The sequence below is a fragment of the Stegostoma tigrinum genome, chromosome 4 (assembly GCF_030684315.1).
Source record: "Stegostoma tigrinum isolate sSteTig4 chromosome 4, sSteTig4.hap1, whole genome shotgun sequence".
NCBI classification, from domain to species: domain Eukaryota; kingdom Metazoa; phylum Chordata; class Chondrichthyes; order Orectolobiformes; family Stegostomatidae; genus Stegostoma; species Stegostoma tigrinum.
In genome coordinates, this window is record NC_081357.1 from 88,138,620 (window position 1) to 88,162,347 (window position 23,728).

Genomic DNA, 23,728 nt, shown 5'->3' on the forward strand with positions numbered 1-23,728 from the left:
GTGCTAAGCTAACGAGTGTTCATAAAATATCCAGGGGTCAGCCATTCACACGTGCACACATAATGATTCCTAATGGAACAATATCCATCAAAGTCACAATATTTAACTCGAACAGAAGGTCTGTCCAAAATGGTTTCTTCAGATATTAGTTAGAAGTAATGTTCTGGCATGCCTTTCCCTTGAACAATATTACAGTTTGAGAGGAGATACCCCAAACTTGAGGTTCCTGGATGAGGAGGCATGAACTGGCTTCCTTTTTTACTCTTTACCCAGCCCCATGACAGGTTTCAAAACAGTTCATCTTGAAAGGGTTCCAAACATTGTGGATAGCTTTCTCTGAGATTCAAATGAATTTATGTTTTTCAAGAAATCAATGTAACCATGTTTTCTTTAATTCATGATAAGTGTGAGTTTATAAATTACTAAATGTGAGAAGAATTAGTCATGAGGCACAGAGATTAGGAATTAACAACTTCCACTACTCCCACCAAGCTCCTTTCTTTCTTCTTTTATTGCTTTGCTGCTTTTAATGCACTTTTTCTATTCTGTTACATCCTATTTCTTTACTTTTATGTTCCAATTCAGTCTTCCTGAGTGCTACTCTTGTGTAAGATGATGTTTCTGAAAGGGTTAACCCTAAAGCCTGCATTAAGTTTCACACAGTACCATGTCTTTTGGATTTGAGTGGGAAGGCAGAACATCTTGGGACTCAAAGGAGACAGACTGTCTGGATCTCCCACTAGCATGAATAGAATTGTCTATGTATCAACGTAATTCGTAATAGCTGTTTTCATGCAATAGACTACACTGAGATTAAGCATGATTCTGACTGCAACTGTTTTACTATACCTCCCTAAAACAAAACAGTTTAATGATCCCAGTATAAAACAAGATAGTGTCAACAATCTATTTATATTGTGCCCCAGTACAGATCATAATGCAACAACTGCTATTGTATTGTAATTTTTCCATTAGGAAACAGAAGCTTATTTTCAAGAAAGTGCTTTGGATGAGTGAACAAACAGCAAATGTTTCCACTTGGAAATGTAGGTAAATCGCAGGTTGAAAATTGACTAATACAGAAATTGAGGACAAGAGCGAAGAAGTTACCTTGATGCTTTATGAAACTCTTGACAAGCCAAAATTGAAGTACTGTATCCAGTTCTGGTTCCTTGATAAAGGGTGTGAAGGTCCTTGAGATGACATTGGGGAGATTTACCAGAACGGTTCCAGGGATGAGGAATTTTGGCAGTATGTTTAGGTTGAGGAATTGGACTTCTCCTCAGAACGAAAGAGGTAGAGGGGAGATATAGTAGAGATGTTCAGATGTAGAGGTGTCTGAACATGTTTAGAAAAGGGACACAATCTATTCTCACTAGCTGATGTTACAAGAGTGAAGGACATAGGTTTAAAGTTTGTGTGAGAGCTACATCAGCAACGTAATGATTTCCCACAGCAAATGGTTATGACCTGGTTTTCACTGGATGAGAGGAAGTTGAAAACTGGATGTTAAAAAATGCCAAAAGAAAACTGCCATGGACATTTAAAGAACATAAACCTCTGAGGCTAAGAGTATGTTGAATAGCCCATAGTGAGTTCCCATTGAATCAATGGGGTAAACAGCCTCTTACTCAGCTGTGTATGACCCCTCTAAGCATTATTTTATGTTCCCCAGGTGCAGTTTGCCAGGCCAGCAGCAGGCATACAAATGAATGTAATGTCACATGAGTTTTCTCAACAGTTACCATGTCCCATAACCCCACTGCAACTTTACAGATGTGCCAGGTAGCAGAACATCCCTCAGTACAAATGAGCCTCACAAGTGCTTAATTAATAAGCTTGTAGAAGCCTCTTCCTTGCCTGCTGCATTTTTTCCCCAAAGTCTGTAGCGTTTGGAGCCAAGTTTGATGTTCACTAGGTCATACTCCTGCTATTGGCAGGGGATGGGGCGGCCATACTTCCAGACTCCTATATCCTATAGAAGCCTCTCGACATGAATCTTTCATCTTCTGTCCTTAACCTGTTGTTCTTCCCCACCAGTGCCTCTTAGCCTTGCCCTGCTAAGAATGTGCCCAATGTAACTCTGTGCAGCACCAGTGAATATCTCTACAGTGACTTGGTGGCAGTACCAGCAGTGACAACTATTCACAGTAGCATTGGAGATTGTTCTTCCTCACTGATATGAGCAGATGTCTTGACTTGATCCAATTCACAGACCTCCAGTGTTAACTGCTTATAGGGTAAGCTGCCAAAATATGCCAGATTCTCCACTTACTTTTGTTGGAGGCTGTGGGAACCCGAGTGAAATTTAAACAAAAAACCTCTCCATGATTCTATGACTAAAAAAGGACGACAGGGACGAGGAAGATATTTATGCAATGAGTTATAACTAAAATGGACTGTCAGAATCAGTAGTAAGTTTAAAAAGAAAATTGGATACAGCAAGGATTGATATCCTGGGGGTGCCATTGGTCATAAACAACTTATTTTATTAGGCAATGTTGGGCAAGCTGGACTTGTAATATTTCGTGTTTAGAAAATTGTAAGATGACCGTGTGGAGACATATCAGATCCTGAGGTGACTTGCCAGGGTGGATGTTGAAACGATGCTTCTCATAGAGGAGAAATTAAAACTAGGGGACACAATTTAAAAAATAAGGGATCCTCCCATTCAATCCAGAGAAATGTGAGGTGATACGTTTGGGCAGGACAAATAAAGCAGGGAATACATATTGAATGATAGGATGTTGAGAAGCAGATTAGAGGGACACTGGTGTGCATGCACACCAGTGTATCAAGGTATCAGGATAGATAGATAGATAGATAATGTGGTGAAGAAGGCATAAGACCATAAGGTATAGGAGCAGAAATTAGGCCATTCAGCCCATCGAGTCTGCTCCACCATTCAATCATAGCTGATAAATTTCTCAACCCCATTCTCCCACTTTCTCCCTGTAACCCTTGATCCCCTTGACAGTCAAGAACCTGTCTATCCCCGTCTTAAATCCATTCAATGACGTGACCTCCATAGCCTTCTGTGGCAGTGAACTCCATAGATACAGTATTCTTGCCTTCATTAGTCAAGACATAGAAACTATGCTGGAACAGATAAAACATTGATAAGGGCATAGCTAGATTTTTGTGTGCAGTTCTAGAATCCACATTACAGAAGAGCTATGATAGCATAGGAGATGGTTTGTAGGAGATTTATTAGGATATTGCATGGGTTGAACTGTTTTAATTATGATGAAAGACTGGATAGTCTGGGCCGTTTCCATGAGAGCAGTGGAGATTGAGAGGGAACATGATTGAGATGTATGAAATTATGGGGACTTAGGCAGGGTAGACAAAGAAACTTTTGCCTTTGGCAAAAGAATCAATGATGGGGGCATAGGTTTAAAGTAAGTTTAGAAGAGATGTGAGGAAAACCTTTTAACTCAGAAGGTGTTGGGAATCTGGAACTCACTGTCTGTAAGGATTATAGAGGTAGAAATCCTCTTAACATATTTAGATGTACACTTGAGATGACTAGACATGCAAGGCTCTTGGCCAAGTGTCAGAAAGTGAGATTAGAATAGTTAGATTGTTGCTTTTGACCGGCACAAGCGCAATGGGCTGAAGGGCCTTGTGCTGTGTTGCAGATCTCTATAACTCTATTATTTGAAAACAGAAATGAGGAGATTTTTGTCTTCTGAGATTCTTGGGTTTTTGCAATCTATTTCTCAGAATTTGTGTAGCAAATGAAGATAAGTCCAAACTGATACAGCTGTGAATGCTGTCGCAAAGGAAGTGGAAGCAAAGAAAGATAGATTCCTGACAAATAAGAGAGTCAGAGATTATAAAGGCTAGAAAGAAATGTACAATTGAGGCCACAATCAGATCAGTTGTGATATTAAATAGCACAGCAAGCTGGAGGGGTCATCCCCTACTGCAGACTATTGAACAGTCTCTTGGACCAGCATGACAGCATCCTACCTCAACCACAAGTTGCCCAGTTTAGTACCAGGTACAACTGTTAGGATTGCCATTATATATTTATTGTCTTATAAGTGTAAAGAAGGTGGCTAGTTTAGTGAAGAAATTAAACCATTAATTTAATTGATTGGAATTCATGGTAAAGATATGCATTCTATAATTTGTCCAGGTGCTGAGAAACAACTCTGAATACAGCGTAGAAAAGCATACATCTTTCAGGAACCTTGGAGAATTCCTGTTGGAAAATTGCCAAACACCTGTAAAATAGAAAACAGACAAACAGTGACTTGTAAGAATTCAAAAAATTGCCAGCTTTGAACAAATAACAAGACCTTGGTAATGATGGAATACAACGAGCAATGAAACCCTCTCTCTTTCTGCCTCAGGGACAGACCACAAGGTTAAAAGTGCAACACACACATGTATGCAAACAGGGAGGAAGACAAGGCTGAGTTTTAAGATAATTCTCTCTTTGAAGATTGAAAACAAAAAATCTCTAAGGAAGGCATATTAGATTGATATATAGTCTTTACCACATGTATATCTAAAACGTTTTTAAGGTGGATTTAAATGTTGTGAATAAATTCAAAGTCAGATAACTGTTATAGCTGTCTTCGATAGCACATCTTGTAGTTTTCATTATAATAATGTAAATTAGATTTGATTCTTGTAATTAATATTCATACGCAATAGTAAGGGTTGGAGTCTTATATCTACATGCTCACAAGTCCAAACCTGGATGACAGTTTCTTAGAATTCTTAAGTAATGATTCTAAGTTTTGATACTGGTAATCTCTAAAAAGGTTGTTTTACTCTGCCTATAAATTTATTTCTACGCTGAGATTTATCTAATTTAACAACCCTGGGGAGGACGTTTTATTGTAGGACTCACTTTATAGCTGGTAATGATGACTACACATTCCTTTAATGATCAGAAATTTTTCTCAACTAACGTTTTAAGTTGATAACAAGTTTGACAAGGTAGGTTTATCATACCATTGGGTGAAGATAGCACAACTATTGACATAATTAGTTGGCAATTATGTTGTCATTGCTGTTATAAATGCAGCTGAAGACATGACCACTAATTGTGGACTGATCAAATTTGGAAATATGCAAGAAACCAGAACTGGGGCAAGTGCAGAGATCTCAGACATTTTATATTGCTGAAGAATTTTACAGAGATGGCAGTGCCCTAGAAGGATGTAAAGAAAACGTAAGGATTTTAAAATCTATGTTCAGACCCCTCATTGGTCAATGGAAGCAATGGTTGTGGGTAAACACAATTTACTGTAAATTTTGACATGAGCAGAAACTTTCTGGATCACTTTCAACTTAAAGAAAGTGTAATGTCAAAGGCAGGCTAGGATGAATGTGCTAAGAGTTTATACAGCTGCTCTGTCTTTAGGGAGATGGTTTGATTGGTGATTTTTAATCTGAGTTGCTATACCTTAGGCAAGGGGAGCAGTTGAAATGGTCAGTCCTTCAGTCACCTTGGCCTTTATGGGACTTGAAGTATACTATTATTCTGTATCACTAACAAGTAGTCCAGCTAACTGACCCCTACAATGAAATCTATTGTTGGTATTAAATTTCTCACAATAAGAAGTGCATTGAGTCTTTGAACATGGTTCATTGCAGCAAATTTCTATCTCAAAAGGTGACCAGCATGGAACAAACAAATCCATATTAGGTGAGGTGCTCACAGGTAGAAGGTTTTATGTGCAATGAGTACCTACTGTGCCTGTCTCTGAGACTGAAGATTCAAGGTCAGTCCCATTTTGGGATGTGATGGTCAAGATGATGTTTTCATAACATGCCCAAACAGGTCAGATATTGGCTTGGAAATTCTCCTGACACATGCCATTCAAAGTTGGCAAAAGCAGGAGATAGCTCCAATCAGCTATTGGAGGGAAAGGAACTAGAGCATCCACTCAGTTGTGCATGTACGTGTCAATGTCCTTGTTCCACCATGCTTGAGATTATGACGCTGTGGCTTTGAACTGTCTTCACACAGAGAACTGGATCAAATCTCCACTTTACATTGGGATCACTTGAAGCATAACATTCTACCAGGGCTGTGTTGCTTTTTGTGAACTAAGTTTAATGTTTGCACTGGCAATTAGTTGCCTTTAGATATTGTTGTAATGCTTCTATATAAAAGTTAAGCATGATAAATCTGTGTTTAATTCTTCAATACCACTCCCAGTTTTCTTTATCACACTTCATTTGCTGCAAAAGCTAAAATATCTTGCATGAATTCTGTATATTTTTAAACTGCCTAGATGTATAACTTAAGCTTTAGGAAATTTCAGACAGGAGGATTATTTTGTATGTTGCATATGTGAGCTTGGTTCCAGTACTTATGGTTGAGGATGAAACCATGTAGATGGTCAAGATTACACAGGATAGAGAAAGGGAATTGAAATTAGGAGGAGATGGGCAACTGCAACATTATTTGCTTGCAGTGGAATTCTTATTCCAAGAATTAATCTGGGAAGAAGCACTTGTACGGTACTGTTGTGACTGTCCCCTCAAAATCTGAGAGTCATGATGATTAGATATTGATTAAACTATAATCATGAGCCTGAATGTGTCACTGGTGTTTTAAACATTGATTGATAATTGGGAAGCTGTAAGAGGAACTTCTCTTTAAGAACCTCCATCTGTCTTTCATCTCCCACTCATTTCAAAGTAATAATTAGCAGTATATTATTCCCATGAGCAATGGACAAATGTAAACTTCCGTTTGAGACAGAACTGAGAATTAAACACTGTCACTGAAGTTCACAACTTTGCAGCTTGTTATTTGATGCATTTTACATTTTCCATACAGTGACTGGCTCTTGCAACAACATCCTGTAGAACAAAGAACAGTACAGCACAGGAACAGACCCCTTGGACCACCAAGTCTGTGGTTACACATGGTGCATTTCTAAATTACGAACATCATGCTGCTATGGGGTCTGTATCCTTTTGTTTCCTGCCTATTCACCCATCTTTTCAAGAAGCTGCTTTAGCATGACAAATGCTTCCACTGGCACCACCTCTTCTAGGAATGCATTCCAAGCACTTACCACCCTCTGTTTAAAATAAAAACCTGCATCTCTCATCTCCTTTATACTTAGTCGCTTTTACCTTAATCTCATGTTCCCTAGTAATTAACATTTCAACAATGGGGAAAACACTATCTTTCCTTGCCTCTGTAATTTTGTATGCTTCTATCAAGTTGCTCCTTATCCTTAAGTGAAAACTACCAAGTTTGTCCATTTTCTCCTTTAAAACTGATATCTTCCAAACCAGGTGACATCCTGGACCTCTCAGTCTCCATCTCAGGCAACCAGCTTGTAACTGATGTCCATTTCAAGCCCACCGACTCCGACAGCTACCTAGAATACACCTCCTCCCACCCACCCTCCTGCAAAAATTCCATCCCCTATTCCCAATTCCTCCGCCTCCGCCGCATCTGCTCCCACGATAAGACATTCCACTCCCGCACATCCCAGATGTCCAAGTTCTTTAAGGAACGCAACTTTCCCCCCACAGTGATCGAGAACGCCCTTGACCGCGTCTCCCGTATTTCCCGCAACACATCCCTCACACCCCGCCCCCGCCACAACCGCCCTAAGAGGATCCCCCTCGTTCTCACACACCACCCTACCAACCTCCGGATACAACGCATCATCCTCCGACACTTCCGCCATTTACAATCCGACCCCACCACCCAAGACATTTTTCCATCCCCTCCCCTGTCTGCTTTCCGGAGAGACCTTTCTCTCCGTGACTCCCTTGTTCGCTCCACACTGCCCTCCAATCCCACCACACCTGGCACCTTCCCCTGCAACCGCAGGAAATGCTACACTTGTCCCCACACCTCCTCCCTCACCCCTATCCCAGGCCCCAAGATGACATTCCACATTAAGCAAAGGTTCACCTGCACATCTGCCAATGTGGTATACTGCATCCACTGTACCCGGTGCGGCTTCCTCTACATTGGGGAAACCAAGCGGAGGCTTGGGGACCGCTTTGCAGAACACCTCCGCTCAGTTCGCAACAAACAACTGCACCTCCCAGTCGCAAACCATTTCCACTCCCCCTCCCATTCTCTAGATGACATGTTCATCATGGGCCTCCTGCACTGCCACAATGATGCCACCCGAAGGTTGCAGGAACAGCAACTCATATTCCGCCTGGGAACCCTGCAGCCATATGGTATCAATGTGGACTTCACCAGTTTCAAAATCTCCCCTTCCCCTACTGCATCCCTAAACCAGCCTAGTTCGTCCCCTCCCCCGACTGCACCACACAACCAGCCCAGCTCTTCCCCCCCACCCACTGCACCCCAAAACCAGTCCAACCTGTCTCTGCCTCCCTAACCGGTTCTTCCTCTCACCCACCCCTTCCTCCCACCCCAAGCCGCACCCCCAGCTACCTACTAACCTCATCCCACCTCCTTGACCTGTCCGTCTTCCCTGGACTGACCTATCCCCTCCCTACCTCCCCACCTATACTCTCTCCACCTATCTTCTTTACTCTCCATCTTCGGTCCGCCTCCCCCTCTCTCCCTATTTATTCCAGTTCCCTCTCCCCATCCCTCTCTGATGAAGGGTCTAGGCCCGAAACGTCAGCTTTTGTGCTCCTGAGATGCTGCTTGGCCTGCTGTGTTCATCCAGCCTCACATTTTATTATCTTGACATCCTGGTAAACATTTTAGCACCCCCTCCAAAGCCTTCTGGCAATGTGTTAACCAGAACTATACACAATATCCCAGATGGGGCCTAACTATGCTTTTATACAGATGCAATATCCCCTACCCATGAAGGCAAGCATGCTATCTGCCTTCTTGACCATTTGATCCATTTGTGTTGCCACTTTGTGCACCTGTACACCTAAATCTCCTACATGTTGATGCTACTAAGATTTCTGCCACTTCCTGCACAGTTCCCTCCTGCATTAGATTGCTAAAGGTATCGTTTTCCTAGGGTGGAGGTAGCTATTATGAGGGGGCATAGCTTTAAAGTGAAAGGAGGTAGATATAGGGGAGATGTTAGAGTGGTAGGGGCATGGAATGCATTGCCGGAGAGGGTAGTGCTGTTGGCCTCATTAGGGGCACTTCTATAGCTATTAGATAGGCATAAATGATAGTACAAGCTAGAGGTGGAGGTTAGATAGACCTTAAGTTTAGGGTAAAAGTTCGGCACAACATTGTAGGCCGAAGAACCTGTACTGTGTTATGTTCTATATAATACCCTGCATTTGTCCAAGTTAAACTCCATCTGTTATTTCTGTACCCAAGTCTCTTAGCTCATCTACATCCTGCTGTATTCTGGAAATTCACTTCAATATCCACAGCTCCCCTAGTCTTCATCGTAGGCTTTATCCATCTTGCCAGCTCCTTGTGGATACCATTTGATTTTTGCCTTTTGTGTCAGCCTACCATGAAGGATTGTTAGAGGCCTTGCTAAAGTCCTTACAGACAACATCTAATGCCCCAACCTCACTAATCATCTTTGTCACTTCTTCAAAACATTCAACCAAGTTTGAGACACCACCTTTTACTTACACCACCCCCCGCCGTCCCGCAGCCCCCGCCAACCACAAAGCCATGCTGCCTACTACACATATTTTCCGACCACTGATGTATGGTTCATCAGTTTATAATTTCCTGGATTATCCCGGTTGTCCTTCTTAAACAAAGAAACAAAGAAACAACACTGGCTATTCTTCATGAAGGGTCTAGGCCCGAAACGTCAGCTTTTGTGCTCTTGAGATGCTGCTTGGCCTGCTGTGTTCATCCAGCCTCACATTTTATTATCTTGGAATCTCCAGCATCTGCAGTTCCCATTATCTCTGGCTATTCTTCAGTCTTCTGGGATTTCTCCTGAGCATAAAGAAGATACCAAGATTTCATACATGCCCCCAACAATTTCCTCATCACCTCCCTGAGCATTTTGGCATAAATTTCAGATCATAGAAACTTATTGATCAAAATATTTTCAAAAAAACCCAACACCCACTCCATTTTTACATTGGCATTCCCTAGAATATCAATTACTTCTCCCAAGCCTCAGCCACCATGTCTCCTTTTAGGAATACTAAAGCAAAATATTTGTAAAAGGCGTCTCCCATTTCCTCCAGCTCCACTTCAATTCTTTCCTGTGTCCTTGAGTGGACCTACCCTTCCTCTTGCTCCTTTTATCTATGTATAAAATGCTTTGGTTTTAGCGTTGTAATCTCAGGAAGGAGGGCTTCAGGTATATGGATGGTAGGGATGCCTTCCAGGGTAGGTGGAACCTGCACAAGAAGAATGTGTTGCACTTAAAATGGAGCAGCACTAATATCCTGGCAGTGAAGTTTGCTAGTGCTACTCAAGAGGGTTTAAACTAGTGTACTGGGGAGGTGGCACACCCTTCATCACCACCACCACCACCACCCCCATCCAAGAGAAGTAGGTCTGCAGTAAAATGACCAAGGCCAGTAAAAATAAGAGGAAGCACAGACATGGGGAAATTACTGAGCAAAGCATGACTGACAATCTGAAGTGCATTTGTCTTAATACATGCAGTATGACTGGTAAGGCAGATGAACTTGTGTGCATTAATCCAAGATCTGTAATGATGCAGCTATTAGAGACTTGGGTGAGAGAAGGACAAGACTAGCAGCATAACATTCTCGGATTTCTATATTGAAGGGATGATAGAAGTAAAAGGTAAGGGACGTGCTTTTCAATGTACAAATAAAAGTATGATTCCTGCAAACTGTGTGAAAAGCGTTGAGTTAAGGGTGATTCTGGAATCTGGCATTATTGCCTTTTTTGGAGGTTTGTTGAATTTGAAGGTGTCTCCATTGAAGGACTAAAGTCCAAACACTGGTTACCAACTCTATTGTTAATGCTTACTCTGAGGAAACCAACCACTGTAGATTCACCTCAAATGCAGAATGTGCCATTCTTGCTCCTTTCTGCTTCCCCAGCATTGGCAGTTGCAGATAATGGCCCTGAGGGATTAGCTTCCTGAGAGGATACAAAGATCTCAGACAAGGCAATGTCACAGCCTTGCTTTACAACTAATGTTAGTGCAGATAGACATTCCACAATGGGTATGTGCAGTTTTGCTATGAGCAATCTACTTCTGCAAGAGCTGTTGTCAGCAGTTGAGGTTGAGCAGGTCTTTGGAACTTGGAGTGCTGGGGAAGACCTGGATGCTGTGCTCCAGATGGAAGACAAGATGCTGGAGTCACCCATCATGGAGCAATTGCTGGGTGTCTAGTGACATGGAAATATAGCAGAAATATCAAAAGGAGCTACACTCCTTGGCAGAGATACAGGGGGGTTCATCCTGGTAATGAGCACTGCAGTCACCTGCTTTACTGAGTGCATTGAGAGGCTGACAACTGACTTAGAATATCAGTCCCAGCAGCTCATGGATGAAACACTGGCTAAGCACTTTGACCTGCATTCCATGACTGTGCTTCTTGAGCTTAAGGTAATGGATGGACAGAGAGTCTGGAGTTAGAGCTTTTGGGAAAGCAAGGAGTGTGTAATGGACTTCATGGCGCTGTGTGAGTTGACATCATTGAGGGAGACACCTTTCACAACACTGCTGCTAGAGACAGTCTCTCCTCCTGCCCTCTGCTATTGGCATAGTTGCTTCTGTGTCAGTGTCAGATTAGAAGTAGCCCACAGTCTCAAGGAACAAAAGAGCAACTGACTAAGTCATACCAGAAAGAGCTTTTGGGTCAGCAGCCATCTTAGAACAGTAGGCAATGAGGGGGTGGTCAGTGAGTCAAGGACCAATGTAACCCTCAGAAAAGAATCCAGCAAAGTCCACAGTAGTCACATGTGTTTATACAATTGTTTTCCCCGTAACATTGTTTTGACATGTGTGTACACGTGTAATTTTAACATGGTGCCTTAGTTGTATATGTGTACAATCTATGGCTGACCTGACAGTTGAATTGGATTTTTCAGTTGTATTTTGGAAGTTTATTCATAATTGCCTCTTTGCTTCACGTTGCCTGGTGAGTCACTTATTTCTTTTTTTTAAAATGGCCTTGGGTATTGATGAGAGGAGATAAGTGAAAGGTGCCCAAGGGCCAGGAAGAGGCTGTTCGGCTTACAACTGGAACCGTTGCATTACAAGGGATTTCCATGTCAACAGGCAATCTAGGTACAGCACATACTGGCACATACACCTGGCAGACAAGGCTCCCCCTTCCTTAAAGTCCTCATTGGATAGAGGAGATATTTCTAGAAAATCTACCTCTGCCAGACCACCTCTCTTTTTGGAGGGTTGGCTTGCCCAGTTAGCTTGACATCTGGTCTATGAAGGGGAGTGATTCTAATTACACTGAATTCTCTTACCATTCCTGTACCAGTTGAGGTGACCATGAAGGACTCACTTTTCTACCTCTTCCCTTGCCTAAGGCATGGTGACCATCAAGTGAAACCACTAGCAGCCATCTCTTGGCTGAGAAAGAAGCCCAGTGGCCTCGTAAGCTTATTGTGACTTTATCCTCTTTATTGTGCAATGTACAGCAGATAACATTGGTGAAAGTCTCTCAGGTACATGTTGCCAAGTGTCACATGATCTTTCGAGACAATAAAAATCATGCCTGGCCAATGCATGGATAGTACCTGAGCCATTGATTTATATCTTGATGTCAGTAGCCATCTCCTTTACAAATATCCCTTCTATTGCTGAGCAAGCAACCAACCACCCACTGGGATATCCCTGACAACCTTAAATATTCTAAGGTTCTGTTGTGGTTCCTGCCTTAATGTACAACAGTCACTGATTATGATTGCTCCCATTCTGGACATGGATGAAGTGACAGCTTTTCCTGTTTATCAGGCCTTGGTTGACCAGATAGGGCTTTAAAGTGAAAATTGGGTGGGTGTAAAAAGTTATCCTTAAATCTCTAGCCAGGGATGTTAGGCCTCTGGTCCTTTCCACTTGACTTGCCTTGCCACCTGTGAGGGAGATGTATTCATGGGTTTGAACATAGGATCTATGAAAACCTTAATGCAATGATGAGCTTGAGGCAGGGTGATCCCACCAGTCTTCACAAGCTGCCCAGAATGAGCTGGAAACAAAGGTATAAAGTGTCACAGCAGTTCTTAAGGCATTGTGCAGCCACCCTGGCGTTTAGAGGCTATCACCTGACAAAGCCTGTCATAGAGGTGACTGTCTGAGAAACATGCTCTTCAGGATTACTGAACACCTGCAAGTAAGACACCTTGCCCTGTAGATTGGGTTGGTAGGTCTTTGCCTAACCCTGTCTTATTCCTCTCAGCAGCAGGTTATCCATATTGCTGGGTGTCTTTAGAATACCTTGCCTGAGCCATCCGCCCTCCTCTGTCTCTTCTGCCTCCTTACGAGACAAGCAGTAGCCAACTGAATTGGCAAGTCCTATATCAAGTGGCAATTAACAAAACAAAAATAGTTCAGCACTCAGTGTTCTTGGGAATACTTCCTTTGTGCCCTTTCATTGAAGAAATGGCTTGATGCAGATTGGAAGGCATGTCAAAAGCAACATTCACAACAACAGGCAAGTTTCAGTTTCAGCAAGGACTCCTATGCTAGTCAGCCATAGCTTCACTTGCAGCCTTTATATCTGTATTCTTGACAGTTTATGGAGCAAAACATACCTGCCAGCAACTATTTCCTGTCCAGCTATTGCATTACAGTGTGGAAAATGTTTTATTCTAGTCAAGTGAATTCCAAACAAACTTAACTGTGAATTCGGAGATGGTAGAAACTGCAGATGCTAGAGAATCTGAGATAACAAGGCATAGAGCTAGGTTTACACAGCAGGCCAAGCAGCATCAGAGGAACAGGAAGGCTGACGTTTCGGGCCTAGACCCTTCTTCAGAAAAATCAGCTTTTCCTGATTCCGTCAGCATTCCTACTCCTCTGCTGCTTGGCCTGCTGTGTTCATCCAGCTCTATGCCTTGTTATCTTAACTGTGAAATTTGTAGTATTTTAAAAATGATAGGTTGATTTTGATGCTTGGTTGACTACAGGTACAAGGAAGGATGGCCATAGTGGCATCAGGTTCATGACCTTGTATCTTCACAAAAATTTACACATACAAGGGACTGCAGCAACCCTAATGTCTGCGTATAAAATCCAGCCCCATGTCTGTTTCAGTGACAAACTTCTTCCTCCCACCTATAAGGAGTAGTATCTCCCAGACAACACCCCACACCAGAGCTAGGAATGTGTCAATCAAATGTGGAGATGCTGGTGTTGGTCTAGGATGTACAAAGTCAGAAGTCACACAATACCAGGTTATAGTCCAACAGGTTTATTTGCTTTTGAAGCATTGCTCTTTTGTCAGGTGGAGTCATTTTACCTGACTAAGGAGTAGCACTCCAAAAGCTTGTGATTTCAAATGAACCTGTTAGACTAAACTTTTGTCATTTGAATGACACCTTCACAACTGGGTATGCATTTCATTCCTCTGAGAGCAAAGGTTCAAACCACACCATGGCAGCTGATGGTATTAATTCAAACTCATTTCAGAAATTTTGAATTAGAAGCTAGTCTCAGGAATGTGGTCATGGGGCCTGACCAAGGTGCAGGGCAGAATGTTTTGATTCACCAACTCCTAAGAATGATTATTGACTCTTGTAAAAACCCATCCAGATTACAAATATCCCTTTGGGATGGGAACTGTTGTCCTTACCTAACCTGGGCTACATCTGACTCCAGATCCAAGGCAATGTGATTAGCTTTGAACTATCTTCTGAGATGGTCCATCAAGTCAATTAGTTCAAGGATAATTAGGGATGGGCAAAACCTGCTGGCCTAACCAGCTAGAAACATCCCGTGAAAATTTTTAAAGAACCTGAGGATTCAGATTTTTTTAAACTAGTGGTGTGACTCAATGTTAAACTTGTTTTTCTGATGCTGTGAATCTGACAAACTTTTGCCTATGCACTGAATATCTGAAATATCCCAAGGTTAATTTCGGTGAATCCACCATCCATCAGGCGCACGCTGCAATGTGTAAGCCCAAAATAGTCAGTGAATCCTCTATATATTTTTAAAAGTTGTCTCATAGTAGAATTGCATGATCAAGTTGCACCTTGTTGAATGAAGTATCATCGGGCTTGTTAACAGGGCTTGAATTTCATAATTACTGCGAAACATTCTCACTGACCCTGCAAAGTACTTTGAAACACCACAAGTACTCAGCCTGCTGTGGAGAGGTAAAACAGTTTTTCTTGCATTTGGCTTTAACTCTCTGGTCTTGATTAGCCACACCATTAAAAAAAATGGCTAGAGAATATTAGGGAGTCAGGAGAAGCAGTGATAGAGTACATGTTGTCATCCCATTGCTGTGGCACTTACAAGTAGGGGTGGGGAGTGGGAATGTGGACTCTTGCCCTCTCGCTTCAATTCAACCACTGAAGTGGTACACATGCTTCTGCTCTGCACCTATTGGTATTTTACTACCAATAGCAGGACCCACCAATGCATTACACAATATGGGTCACTGATTGTAGCCACCACTTGCCTTCGCCTACATCTCCCCTCCACACTTGCTAGTGTTTGCCCAATTGTCACTGACTCCTTTTCCCCTAACCCCGCATACTCACTTGGAGCTGCCCTGTGCCATTAGTGACCACTGGTGAGTGCATCGTCAGCAACGTTGAGCAATTAGTTTTCTCACTAGCTGTCAACAGTTGGTGGGAAGAAGTAATGCATCATCTCCTGCCCTTTGTAGGGATGAGAGTCATGCCAGCAGCCAAGGTGTTGCCAAACAGCCAATAGTTTCGACCACAGGGCTAACAAAAGCACAAGGCAGATTGTCTTAGTTGAAATGTCAGCTTATCACTGGGACCTCTACCACATTGATAAAATAATGGACTCTCTGCAGTTTCACAACATAGCAGAGCATTCTGTAAGACAGAGGACTCTTTCAAGAAGAAAGAAAGACATGGCACACTATATTGTGCCAAATTTTTATCCTAATCCTTAAGTCTATCTAACCTCCACCTCTAGCTTATAATAACATCCATATGCCTATCTAATAGTGACTTAGATGCCTGTAATGAGGCTGACTCCACTCCCCTCTCCAGCAATGCACTCTACCAAACTCTAGGTAACACTGTTTCATATTAACATGAATGTAGGGTAATGGATGGCCCTAGTGTAATATTTATGCTGCAATTTTTTAAATGGTCTAATTTGGTCTCAATCAGTGGGGAAAATGTTACACTTGCTGTAAACACCAATTGTCTGATCCTACACTGCATCCAAGGTGGACACACTTGGTTGAACAAAAAACTACAACACAGGAACAGGCCCTTGTGCCCTCCAAGCCTGCGCTGATCCAGATCCTTTACTTAATCCTGTGACTTCCTTTCCAAGGATCTGTATCCCTCTGCTCCCTGGCCATTCATGTATCTGTCTAGATACATCTTAAATGGCGCTATCGTGCCTGCCTCTATCACCTCCACTGGCAATGCGTTCCAGGCAGTCACTACCCTCTGCCTCAAGAACTTTCCATGCACATTTCCCTTAAACGTTTCCCCTCTCACCTTGAAATTGTGACCCTAGAAATTGAGTCCCCCAATCTGGGGTGGGGGTGGATGGTGGGTGGGGGGGGCGGTAGATAAGCCTATTGCTATCCACCCTATCTGTATCTCTTGCTTTTCATAGACCTCAATCAGGTCCCCCCCTCAACCTTTGTCTTTCTAATGTAAATAATTCTAATCTACTCAACCTCTCCTCATAGCTATCACCCTCCATACCAGGTAACATCCTGGTGAACCTCCTGCACCCTCTCCAAAGATTCCATATCCTTTTGGTAATGTGGTGACCAGAACTGCATGCAGTATTCCAAATGTGGTTGAGCCAAAGTCCTATACAACTGCAACATGACCTGCCAACCCTTGTACTCAATAGCCTGTCCAATGAATGAAAGCATGTTGTTTGCCTTCTTGACCACTCTATCTACCTGCATTGCCACCTTCAGGGTACAATGGATCTGAATACCTAGATCTCTGCATCAATTTTCCCCAGGGCTTTTCTTGGTGACTTAGTAAGAGAATGGCTTAGGAGTCAAACCTACCATCTGGATCTTCCTCATAGATTATGTAGTAATGCATATGACATCAGTTTAACTTGTACTTAGTTGCTTTAAATGTGATAAACTACATCATCATTTAAGAACCTCTTCTCATTCAGTGGTTTTCCTTTACTGCGGTGGACCAGGCAGACCCTGTAGATTGCTACCATGAAGTAGAATAGTGACAGTTCATACAACATGACAACCAGTGGCGAGGATTCATCACTGTGGTGGGGAGGGTGTTTGAGCAGGGCCAAGAAATAAGGCCCTGAACATTTTGGTAGGGGGCTTTTTGCAAAGTCTGTGATTGAGATGCTGAAGAGAGAAGATCTGGGTGTGGGGAGAAGATGGTTAAGAAAGGCTTTCTGCAAAGAAGCTAACTATTACTTCCCCTCCGAGAACCCACTTTTTCCCCCCCTCACTCTCTAGCCCATTACTTGCTCATTTAAGCACCTCAGTTACCCCACACATGGGCAATGTTATGCATTGTCACCTTTTAACAACCATTGCATTTTGTACCATTTTCTACCCCTCTCCTGCCTGCCACCCAGTCCCCAGGGAATCCAATTCTGAGTATGCTTGCAATAACTACACTTTGTAGTTTTGCTTTGGCATTTCCCCATTGTTGAACATTGTGACAAGAGACAACCTGTTGAATGAAGTGATTAATTTTTTACCAATATACATAGGCTCCTTGATTAGCAATAGTTTATCTTTTAAAGACTTGCGCTGATTCAAATTCCTCCAATAGCATTGCCTCTTCAAAGCTGTATTATCATTTCCTCCTCTACAACCCTGTATTTTGAAATTTTGATCTTTGCTATGTCTGTCATTTCCACTGCATCACTAGTGCTACAGCTTCAGCTTCCAGGGTCCAATGAGATTCTCTTTGTAAATTCTTTGCATCTCACTCACTACCTTTTTCAGATGTCCCTTCAAAATGGTCTACAAATGTAGACCAACCTTCTTTCATCACCCTGTTCTAATACCCCTTTGTCCAACTCAAGACAAATTTCACTTGTCACTTTTTCTGAAATACCTTGCAATAGTTACTTACATCAAACACTTCATTTAATCTGCCAGTTGTACCAAACAGAATCAATTTCCAACTCTGAACTACCTTTGTCAACAAGGAAAGGCACTTTTCCCTTGCATTCTTGGAATAGTTTTGCTCAGACTGTGTCATTTCACAAACCCTAATAAGAGACTTAGTTTGTCTTTGAGTGTAGAATCTATTCATTGAGTCAACAGTAATTAATACCAATTGAAAACTTGAATCCAATTCTCAGGCTTCTTGGAGAGGTGTGAATCTCCACTGTAAAACATTGTCAGAGAAAATTCATAAACACAACATTTGCATGGGTATGTTTAAGTACTTGTTTGCCACTTTTTTATAGCTCCTCAAAACCTATTGTAATCTTTGGTTATTTATTTTCAAGAAATAAATCCTCTGCCTGTTCTTACAGCATGTCATGCCATCCCATGCTCTATGACATTTCTGTCAACTGCTTAAAAACCTTCTGTTTTCAAACTGCAAGTCTATTAGAGTACAGCCTTTAATTTTAGTAAGAGCAGGAATAATTGTAGAATTGAAAATGAAACCAAGAACCACTAATGCTGGAGATTTGTAGCAAAAACAGAAATGGCTGGCAAAACGAAGCCTGTCTAGCAAACACATGGGGAGAAAGCAGAATCACTGGAATTGAAACATTAACTCCATTTTTTTCTCACCTAAGGATATTGCCAGACCTGCTGAGTTTCATCTGCTTCTAAAATTTCTTCCATGCGTTTGACATGAGCTTAATTTCTTACCTCCTCCAGCGCACTCCTATATGGAGAAACAGGTCAGAGGTTTTAGCAACTGTCACACTGTAAACTGCATTAAATTAAATCCATAATCAATTTGTTCCCCTTTTGCAAGTGTCATATTTGCAGTTCTCCCTTCTCAGCCCACTAGATTTTCTGATCCTGGGAGCAGGAAAGTCCACATTTTGGGCCGAAACACTTTGTAAAGGTTTTGGCTTCGAATGCTGACTTCCCTGTTCATCCGATGATGTCTGACTGGCTTGTTTTCCCAGCTTCATGTTTATTGACTGTAGCTTCCCGCACCTGCAGTCCTTCGTCTCTCAGTCTTCTGATCCTGTTAAAGTTATGTGCACCATAAAATTGACTGACAGTGATGGTAAGTTAGCAATGTTTGGCACATTTGGACGCCTTGCTTTCATCTGTTTTAAAGCCGTTATGTCAATCAGAGTTATCGTGGTTAAATTTAACCACGAAGGAGAGCAATATACTGCAAGTAGGAACCATTCATTATCAACCAAGATCTTCCAAAGTCAGACCAAAGAGAACTGGTAATGCAATGCAATATAGTAGCCACATGCTTTTAAGCACTGACACATTTTTGTGTTGTCTTACCTCTTCTCCATTATTTGAGATATAACAGTTCTAAATGTTCTGTTTATACAGTCAAAAATGCAGCAGCCTAGTTTTCCACTGGCCAGTCATTATTTCAGGAGGCCTTCAGGGATCCCCTGAAACTTTATGTAAAATTTTAATTACTAAGTCGAACACTATTGCTTTGCTTTGCGTTTTTTTTCGACCGACCCTTATTTAACACTTGCTGCTAAACTACAACCCCTTCAGACCCCGTCAGTGTTGCCACTCAAACTCCAAACCAGCCATGCTGCCCTCATTAACCCAATTAGGAGCCAACATCCCCCTTCAGTCACCCTGGGACTAGATCAGACTGGGACCCTTGCTGCTCACCTTTAATGGATTCCTGTATCCTGTGTAGGATTAAGCGAGAATGTTGATCTCTAAAATATGAGACAAGACCCTAGACTCTAATTTCTAAAATACTGGACAAAATCCTAAGCTCAGGCTGCAACAAACACAAGAGCCAGAATATCATCAGTCTGTGACTATAGTTCAGCCTGGAATTCCAATTTAGATTAGATTCCCTACAGTGTGGAAATAGGCCCTTTGGCCCAACAAGTCCACACCACTCCTTCAGCATCCCACCCAGACCCACTCCTCTATAACCCACACACCCCTGAACACTACGGGCAATTTAGCATGACTGATCCATCTAGCCTGCACATCTTTGGACTGTGGGGGGAAACCGAAGCACCCGGAAGAAACCCATGCAGAGATGGGGAGAACATGCAAACTCCATATAGACAGTTGCCAGAGGCTGGAATCAAACCTGGTTCCCTGGTGCTGAGGCTGCAGTGCTAACCACTGAGTCACCATGCTGCTCTGGCACTGGTGGTGTAAATGGCACCGTGCCACTTACACCTCCATTCTAAGTGCACAGTTACCCAAACCTAACACTCTCGGATGAAACGATACTTTACACATCTTGCTACACAGCACAAACCATATGGTGCTTGCAGAGATACCGAATGTTCAACTTCAATCAGAATCCATTCAGACATTTAGTCAATTGGTTTCCCAACTGACTTTGAAGAAAATACTGGAGACACAATGAAAAGCACAGATTTGATGGAGATAATGCTGCACAGTCTGTGTATAACTATCAACCACAATCTCACTTGAGACACCCGTTTAGCAACAAGTTTTTGCACGAACAGCTTTCGAGAGGCTTCCACCCCAACATGCAATTTTGGAACCAAGAACAGAGGCCAGAGCAGCTGAATTGGGAAGCCATAGCAAGAGAATCATCAGAACAAAGGGCATCTGAGAGTGGGCAGGCCAATCCAGCACTATCTGAACAAGAGATTCTAGGCATGGGGCTGTTCTAAATCAAGTGAAGAGACAGCAAGAACATCAGCAACTGGGCATACTTTAAAACTGCATTTTCCTCAGTAGTGAGCTGAAACTCCCCAAAGTTCCAACCTAGCTAGCAGGGAGGGTGGTGATTGTGCATAGGACCCCAAGGGAAGGAAGCCTGGTTAAAGTTTCTGTAATTTAAAATTGTTGGTTTTAGGCTCTGTGTTTTAATCTAGCTAATTGTATATTTTAATAGTCTCCTTATTCTCTTGAATCAAAATTGTCAATTTCCCTGTGTTTTTCGCATTTACCTTTCTTCTATTTCTTGTATTATGCTTACCTCCTGTATTTTAAAAACAGATTCTTTTTCTCCTGGAATACTTGTCTACTGTTTTATCTTTTCACGTTCCCTGTATAAGTCCAATGTCCAGAACCAGGGATCTGAGGGTGATTTGAGTCACCTTAAATTAGAAAATAACTGATCACAAAGCAGAACTCAATGCCCCTATCCATTTCAAGTCCAAACCCTTACCATTTGGAATCCTACTCACCTGCTAATCTAATTCCTACTTGGCTGGCACCCTATCGACCAGCACTCTGCTTACCTCACCTGTCCCCCAACTCATCTGGCACCCTATCCAACAGACATCTTGCTCAGCTGGCACATTACTTACATCACTCTGTATCATACTTCATTTGGCACGCTACTTCCTACTCTTCTGGCATTCCACCTACTCCCCAGCTGACACTACTCGACTGAGAATGTCATTGCTCAAAATCTAGCCCAACAATTTTTGCAAAACAGACACAAAAGCAATTCATTAAGATGCTGCAGGGAAGGATAAAGGAACATAGATGAAACCACAACTGAGGCATTATCTACTGGCCTTTTACAGTCTGGCCTTCATTAAACTGTAACTGATCCAAAATGTCAACTTATTTTAGTGGAAAACTTCTTTCAAAGTGGAAAGTAAATGAGACTACAGATGAAATGCTTGTTATGAAGTGTAGATCTATTGTGTGATGGTGGTTTGAAAATTTTGAAAACAATTTGTCGAATCCTTTAGAAGGATTCAATGAGAGAGGGCACTGAGTCTTCACTGGCTCTCTGAAGAACATCTTACCTAAACCCAGCCACCTACCGTATCTCTGTAATCTTGCATTTTGCCATAGCCAATTCGCCCAAACTACACATCCCTGGACAATTTAGCTTGGCCAATCCACATAACTTCCAATTCCAAAGGAAACTGGAGCACATGCCAGAAACCCACATAGACATGTAGAGCACATACAAGCTCTACACAGACAATCACTCAAGGCTGGAATCAAACCTGGGTCCCCAACATGATTGGGCAGCCTTTTGTTTGTTTTATCCTTTTTAGGATCCATCATAGCCTGACCTTTTTTTTTGACCAGGGTCACGGTCATTTTATCTCAACAGCTGTTTCCATGGCCTGCCTTTTGGCTGTTTCTATGCTCAGAATGTAATATGTTAAAACATATTGGTAATGCTGAAGATGATGATGCTTCCTTGCTGGTTTTTTGTTCTTGGATGTGACCAGTTATCCAAGTTTTAGTAGGAACACTGGAATCTTGTTGATTCATGGAATTGATCTTACCACTACAAATCAAACAGTCCTGTTGCCTGAAAAGGAATACTCAACATTTTTTATCCAGGTAATTTCCCTTGTGTGACACAAAAGGCAAGGAACTGACTCTGACATTAAACCAACCCTTCTTCACTTAAGCCTTCAAATATCAACATTCAATATAAAAAGGTAGTAAGAGCTGCTGATGCTGTATACTCACTGCAACAATTACTAATTTCATCCAACTGAACTTCAACTGTTAAATCAGTTAATTTAGCTTCACTCCACCTCCACTTTAACATATCCCACGTGTAACATGAACTGGAATATTCACAAGTTTAGCTAGAATCAGATGTGCCCTGATTCAAGTGAAGCAGCCAACTTACTCCAAGTAAATTCTGCTTCATGAGTCTTTGTCTTCTCTCATTACTTCAGGGCACCTGGTTCTCAAATGTGACCAGGAAGCTTCTTCTGAGAAAATCCTTTTGTTCTGTTAACTTCTCTGAAATTGTGATCATTTCCGGAATGATCAATTCATTGCCTCAGTGCCAGAGATCTAAGCCTGATCATGTTGCGCAATCCCAACCGAAGGAGTTTACAGGCACGTTAAGTTCAAAACAGCAACATTCCATGCTCTGTATAAAGCAATTATGGCGCCAGTATGTCGAGAGACACCATGTCCCTTGTCTTATTTGGCCAGCGAAGGAAACTGCAGGCCACAAGTATCCTGGCTGCATTTTAACTGAGGTCAGAGTTTAAACTAGCTGGATCAAAATTCCTAGCATGACTGGTTGTAGCTCTTAAACAGTCGGGAAGCAGCTGAGTCGCTGTTTTTGAATCTTTAAAAAGCTTACATCGAGTGCCGGTGCTTTCCATTTCTGGTTTCAGCAGCAGCAGCGCGAGCGGGAGCCTGCCAGGAAGCCGGTGGCTCACTGTTTTTGAATCTTTAAAAAGCTGACCTCGTGAATAGGCGGAGGTACGCTGAGCAGGAGCCGACACGGGACTGGTGAGTGAGTGAGTGAGATAATATATTTGTGTGGTTGCGTTACCCGAAACACTACCCGAGTAGTGTCTTCCACCCAACCTGCTCAAACCAAAAAAACAGGTTCTGTGTGCCTGATTGATAAGGTAACAAGTTTTTTTTATTCTTTATTTTTTAAGTCTTAGGAATTAGAAAAATGAGAACGGATGTCAGGGCAGTTGAATGCTCCTCCTGCAGAATGTGGGAGGTAAGGGTCACCACTAGTGTCCCTGCTGACTGCATCTGCAGGAAGTGCACCCAACTCCAGCTCCTTGAAAACCGCGTTAGGGAGCTGGAGCTGGATGAACTTCAGATCATTCAGGAGGCA

The 23,728-nt window shown here is 42.3% G+C and overlaps 1 long non-coding RNA gene across 1 annotated transcript; it reads right to left on the reverse strand.

Annotated features, from left to right (window-relative positions):
• Positions 1-4,123: 4,123 nt before the first annotated feature.
• Positions 4,124-23,127, reverse strand: LOC125452233 (uncharacterized). Its single transcript, XR_007247503.1, has 3 exons — positions 22,766-23,127; positions 18,787-18,883; positions 4,124-4,232 (listed from the first exon to the last, which is right to left on the reverse strand). It is a non-coding gene; the product is annotated as an uncharacterized LOC125452233 (long non-coding RNA).
• Positions 23,128-23,728: the final 601 nt, after the last annotated feature.